Below are 6,653 nucleotides of genomic sequence, written 5' to 3'. Positions count from 1 at the left end.
TCCCGGGATTTGCTCGAGAAGCATCTATGGATGCACGCCAGCATTTTGGTCGCTTTACTAGCCGCAGCATCGCATTGCAGGCTCATATTCATAATTAAACTATACTTTAAAAAAATGATAAATGTTTCACTTAAGGAACTTGGTTTGATATATATTCCACCAGAAGGTATGTATATAAATAAGCCACCCTAGTGCAAAGTTCATTTCTTCTGGAAATATGATTTGACTTTAATCTTTAGCATCCCATAGTCTATTGCTGAAGAACTTTTCAAAATTGACAAGATTCCCAGAAGGTAGGTCAAAGCACACATATATATCAAAATACTCTGTAGCTTGATGTGTATTTCCAAGCACAATACTACTGCTATCTATTATTGATGGAAATCAGGACCTCTTTGATTTAAGGGGACAGAAATCTCCATTTTGGCTTTGGAGATATGTGTACACAGTATAATATTTTGCTTTATTTCAGGAAAGAGGTCTCTCAGGGAGCTACTCATTGACTACACTGGTATGAGGGAGAAGAACATTTTACCCTTAAGCTCAGAGGCATAACGAGTAAGGTTTGTGCTCTGGGCAAACCCTGGGGGAGAATGGAGGAAGGGGGCAGGGGGAGGTGCTGATCAGCGGAGGGATGGAGGTTTTGAGTGTAGAGCTGGGGCACAGGAGTCTTGCCTGTGCCAGGGACTAAAAACCAGTCCCACAGTCACTGGCACAGTCACAGCCACAGCCACAGCAGCAGGGCAGTCTGCCTGCCCTAGCTGTTTTTAAGAGCAATGCCATAAGGCTGTTTCTACTGTCAGGGTGCCAATCCTGTGGGGTTGGGGTGCAATTCTAGTGCCCCTACTGAGTTGGTGCCTTGATTGCTAACCCCTAATTATGCTACTATATAAACTGTTCAGAGAATAGAAGAACTGACACACAGAAATATTATGGTGAGGCAAATGAGGGTGTGGCTTTACTGAATATTAGCTGCTCTTTGGTAACATGTATACAGACAGTTCTGGCCCAAGGGTAAATAGAAGTTAATTCTCAATCGCTTAGCTCTTAATTAAAGAGGCATAATATAGCTTTCATTTACCAGAGGGAAACAATGTCCACAGGGGTAGTTACAATGCCTGATGCATAGTAAATCTCACCTTCATCTCGTCATAACTTGTTTATCTGTTTGTGCCCTTATTAATTGTTAGCATCATTTCATCATCCAAGAAAGAAGGTCAAGGGGAAAAAGTTAAGTAGCTGCTAAGTATTGTGAGCTCAACTATAGTTACCAGGCATCTTTAATATAGTCTATCAAGATAAAACTCAATACCTCACATTAATATATAGCAGACTCAAATAACTTAAAAATGTAGATCATTTATTTGTTCAGCTCAGGTTTTGCCCAAATCAAATAATACATTCTGTAATATCCCAATCTCATTCTTCCAGGAGTTAATTAAGGTAAAAAAGGGTTAAATCATTTTGGAAGGAGTTTCATTCTGTCAGCTCCACTTCATTTGGGTAGTTTCTGTGAAACAGGTTAGGAAAAGCATTAGAAAACATATGGAAAGGAACAATTCTAAACCACGAAGGGAGAAAAATTAATTGTCTCAGTGCTGGTAAAATTAGCAACAAACTCCACAAATATTCAACCTTTTTGGGGAAAAAATAGAACAATTGTAGTTTCATTGAGGAAGATGTGATTGTTTTTTTCCAGAAAAACTGTAGCTTGGAGTATGGAGGAGGGGAAGGAACAGGATTCTTTTGTTTTCTCTAGGTGAAGATATTACAGTTTGTTTTGGGTTTGTTTAGGTTTTTTGAATAATTATATATTCTTTGGCAAGAAAGAGGAACCATGATTCTGCAGCCTTGTGGTTAGGGCACTCAACTGTTCCAGTGAATATTGAAAAAAATATATTCCTCAATCCTGATCTGTCACCAGTTGCAGTGAGACTTCCCTTTATTCACACCAGTGAAAAAAATCAGCTAACAAAAAAGAATCACATTATGAATCCAAATATTGTAGTGGCACAGAATTTTTATACTAAGGACCAGGGGGCTGTCAGCACTCACTGGACCTGTTCTACGGAAAGGAGGAAGGGGAGCGTGGCTGATCTTCTTACCACCAAGTCCCTCATTGGAATTAAAACCAGTGACCTTTACTCCACAGCAGATGCATCTACATGAGTAGATTAATCTACTGTGGAGTAAAGCAACACTATGTAACCATGAACAGCAGCTATTGTGCAGTAAAATAGACTAATATGCCATTTTCTACTACCTATAAATACAGGTAATAGATTTACCATGCAGTAGCTACTACACAGTAGCACACGCATAGACAGCTGACTAGAAGCAAGTTGCTCTCAGCTCAAGAAGCAGGGGGTGGGAAAAATGTTCCATCCCCTGGGCATCTGCCTGCTTCTCAGCCCCAGCTCCAATCAGTTGATCAGAGCCACGGCTGGGACATTATCCCCCGCCCCAGCAGATGCCTGTTGCTGGCCCCCAACTCTGATCTCAGAGTGGTGTCTGGGACATTGTCAGGCCCCTGCTCCATTGGAGCCAGGGATGGTATATCCTTCCACTGGCCACCCCTAGCATCCCAGGCTCTCCTGGCCTAAGGGCATTTGTGGGAGTGGAGCCAGGATGAGCAGTCTCATACTTAATTGTAAGTTTATTATTCAAATAAGCTGCTGGATATTGGAGGCTCACCAGGGCACTCCGTGCTATATCATACAGCCACCAGCATCATAAAATCATAGACTCAATGGACCAGGAGGGACCTGGAAGATCATCAAGTGCAGCCCCCTGCCATAGGCAGGAAGTTATTGAGCTCAAATTAGCTCAATGTGGTGCATATCCAGCCTCCTTTTGAACATCTCCAAGGATGGGTACTACACCACCTCTGCCAGGAGTGTGTTCCAGGTTCTGGTTACTTTTACAGAGAAGAAATTCTTCCTTATGTGCATTCTAAATCTTCCTTCAGTTAGTTTGTGACCATTGGTCCTCGTCTTCTCAAGGGCTGCCTTCCTGAAGAGTTGCTTCCCCAGATCTTGGTGCCCCCCCAATATACTTGTGGGTGGCTATCAAGTCACCTCGCAACCTCCTCTTGCTCAGACTGAACAAGCCCAGTTCCTGGAGCCTCTCCTCATAGGGCCTATCCTCCAGGCCCCTAATCATGCAGGTAGTCCTTCTCTGCACCCTCTCAAGCTTATTCATGTCCTTCTTGAAGTATGGTGCCCAAAACTGGACACAGTACTCCAGTTGCAGCCTCACCAATACTGAGTACAGAAGGAGAAGCACCTCTCTGGATCTGCTGGCACCACATCAGCTGATGCACACCAGAGTTCTATTTGCCCTGCTGGTGGATCATTGCACTGTTGACTCATGTTCATCCTCTGTTCAATTGTGACCCCCAGATCCCATTCAACTGTCACCCAGTGGGCTTCTGCCTATCCTATAGCTATGGCGAAGGTTCTTCCTACCCAGATGAATGACCTGGCACTTTTCCCTGTTGAACCCCATCTGATTCTGATCAGCCCATAAAAACACTCTCTCTAGGTCATCCTGCATCCTTACACTATCCTCTGGTGTGCCCGCGTTTCCCCACAGCTTGGTATCATCAGTGAACTTAATCATAGAGTGTTCCACCCCTTCATCCAAGTCATTAATAAATATGTTAAAAAGCATGGGTCCGAGCATTGGTCCCTGTGGGACACCACTGGAGACAACCCTACAGGACGAGGCCATCCCATCAATTACAACTCTCTAAGACCAGCCTCTAAGCCAGCTGTCCACGCACCTCACCATAGGTTAATTAAGAAAATTAGGCCTTACTAAAGTCCAGGTAAATTATGTCTACCCCATGTCCCTTGTCCAGCTGGTTAGTTACCTGGTCATAAAAAGGACACCAGGTTTGTAAGGCATGATCTACCCTCCACAAAACTGTGCTGGCTGTTTCTTAATACCCAGTGAGTTACAAGCTTGTGACTGATGGCCTCCTTAACAATTTTTTCAAACATTTTTCCTAGGATGGAAGCATCACTGCAGCACTTGTCCTCCTGCTTTTCCTTCTCCTCCTCCTCAGGCTTGTCCATCACCTCCAGGTGACTGCATGGCAAGCCAGTATAAAACCCATCAAAGCAGCAGCAGCAGCCACCTCTAGAGCCCCAGCCCAGCAGCAGCCAGATTTTTCCCACTCACCACACCTCCAGCAGCTCAGTCAGAAAGAGGGGATGAGGCAGGGAGGAGACGAAGGGATGGGGATTTTTCTTTGGTTGTGTGCTCTCTTTCTGTCATCACTTGTTGTGGAAGTTAAATTTTAAACTGCTATGCACTCTGATTCCAGTATGCTGGGAGCAGTGAAAAAGGAAGGGCATGAGCACCCAGACTAAAGCAACATCATCCCCTGCCCCAGTTCTGCCTGCTGCTAGGGCAGGGGATGTTGTCCCAGTTATGCTCCAAGCTCAGAGTGGTGGTTCAGCAGCCACCTGCTGTCAAGGCAGGGGATGATGTCCTAGCCTCTGCTGTAATCTCAGAGTGGGTATTGTGCACCAGGCAGCTGCCTTGGGGTGGGGATGCAGGATGGGAGGCAGCTGCCTCAAAGGCAGGACAGCTCTTCCCATCCCCCAGAGCCCAGGCCTTACCCTGATGCCCCCTGTTAGTCAGGGCTAGCACCTGGGGGAGCCTAGAGCTCCCCCTGGCTGTCATATGGGAGCAGAGCAGGGCAGGAGTAGCTCTGCACTGAACTGCTGCCATCAGGAGCAAATTTGCTTCCAATGACCAAACACATGTAGACGTGCTGCCAGAGAAAGTATTTTATGGTGCAGGAAGCTTTCAGTGTGTTAACAGTAGCTCTGTGCAAAGCTTTGGTCACTGATTTGATTCAGCAGAGATTCGTCCCAATTTGGTGGCCAAATCTCTGAGTCCGAATTGAATCAGGAGACCCTTTAATCTTTTCAAATTGAATCAGAACCCCCCGAAATGATTCAGAGAGATTCAGAAAGATTTCGCAATTCAGATACAGACACAGCTTTAAATATTTTTCTACATACCTCAAGGTACCAAGCAGTTTGTGAATGCTGCAATGCTTGGGCAGATGGATTGTCCCACAGGAGCATGGGGGGGGCAGGGTGGTTCCCCAGTGTGCTTGGCAGCAGATCCGGAACTGGATCAGAAGCATTTCCGATCCAATTCTGGGTCTGCCAGCGAGTGTTCTGGGCCCCACCCCTGTGCCTCCCTGGCTCTGCAACTGGTACCTCCTGGGTCTGGGGGGGCACCCAGTGTTCCCCTGCGACTGACTGCTGAGCTGGGGGGGCATAGGGGGTTCCCCTGCTTGCCCCCAGTGGATCTAGAAGCAGAAGGGGACCAGAAGTACTTGCAGTCCACTTCCGAGTTTGCCACCAAGCATGCAGGGGTCCCCACTCATGCTCCTGTGGGATGCTCCATCTGCCTTAGCATCACAGAATTCATGAGCCATGCCTGGTACCTCAAGATATATAGAAAAAACATTTAAAACTGCGTCTGTGGCCAAATTACTGATTCTCTGAATCAGTATCAAATCTTTAGATTTGGATTCAGCTGAATTGAATCAGGGACAGTGATCCAAATTAACTAATGGAATCATTGTCCCTGATTTGGGCTGAATCCAAATTTGAATCCGAATCAAATAGGGCCTCTTTCACACACCCCTAATTAAAAGCAAGTGTAGACATGTAGCAAAACCCTCAGTTTGTCTTTTTTAATCTCAAAATGCATTCCTTCCCCTTCCCCACCCATTTCTGACTTTTCTTTCCCTCTCTATTCCCTATAGGTAAGTATAAGTGAGCTCAAAATTACGATAAGCTTTAAGCATTTTTATTTTTGGTGGCAAGTTTTTGGTTTTGGATGTCCATTGTTTTATAATTATTAGGTTTGTATTAATTTTTACTGTTGTATATTGTATTGTTGTCATTTCTCTATTGATTTTTGTTGTTTCATATGCATATTATATGGTTTAGGCCTGTGTTCGTAAGTAAACCAAAGTAATGTCAAGTTTCCATTTTATATGTCAAGCCTCCAGCTTCTGTCCTCTGCCTGGGCATCCCATGATGCAACAATATGACTCATTGTACCCCTCCCATGTAAATTGGCTCCCAGATGAATGAGAATGATTATGATTGAGATACAATGGTAGAAGGCCTCTACTGAATGGCCTGTAACAACTGAGCTATCACCTCACATTGATTCATCCAGGAACTATGGACCTCACCCAGGAACAGAGACAAGACCAGCATTTGAAAAACAAAAGACTCTGCAGAATCAGCAACGCTATCATTGTACCCCACCACTACAGACACCTGAAACTGCACATCCCTGCATGGAGCACACATGCTCAGTATGCCAGGAGCTGACCCTTGCCTGGGCATGCCTTCTGTCACTAGGGTTACACATGGTCTGCCCCTATAAAAAGGGGCGGTGAAGACAGACCCAGTGGGAACACCATTTTCATCAGGACCAGACCAGCTTCATGTCACCTATCCACCCCAGAGGCCCTGCCGGCGACCCCCTCTGAACAACATCTACTGGACAAGGACCGCTTTCCAGTGTGGATAGGTAGATATTACCTGCATACATCCCCCTACAATTTGGACTTTCTTTCTCTCTCTCTCCTTCTGGACTTCAGCCCCTGC

General features: G+C 45.4%; 1 long non-coding RNA gene across 1 annotated transcript in view; it reads right to left on the bottom strand.

The window, feature by feature from the left end:
* LOC109305604 overlaps positions 1 to 5,771 on the bottom strand; it is a 15,938-nt gene extending 10,167 nt beyond the window's left edge. The window contains exons 1-2 of the long non-coding RNA XR_002099651.1: positions 5,695 to 5,771; positions 5,351 to 5,358 (exon numbers count right to left, since the gene is read on the bottom strand). This is a non-coding gene — a long non-coding RNA (uncharacterized LOC109305604). The remainder of the gene's footprint in view (positions 1 to 5,350; positions 5,359 to 5,694) is intronic.
* Between the last annotated feature and the right edge of the window lie 882 nt (positions 5,772 to 6,653).

This window comes from Crocodylus porosus, unplaced genomic scaffold (genome assembly GCF_001723895.1).
Source record: "Crocodylus porosus isolate Cpor-Errol unplaced genomic scaffold, CroPor_comp1, whole genome shotgun sequence".
Classification (NCBI taxonomy): Eukaryota; Metazoa; Chordata; order Crocodylia; family Crocodylidae; genus Crocodylus; species Crocodylus porosus.
This window is presented reverse-complemented; position numbering and strand designations above follow the sequence as displayed.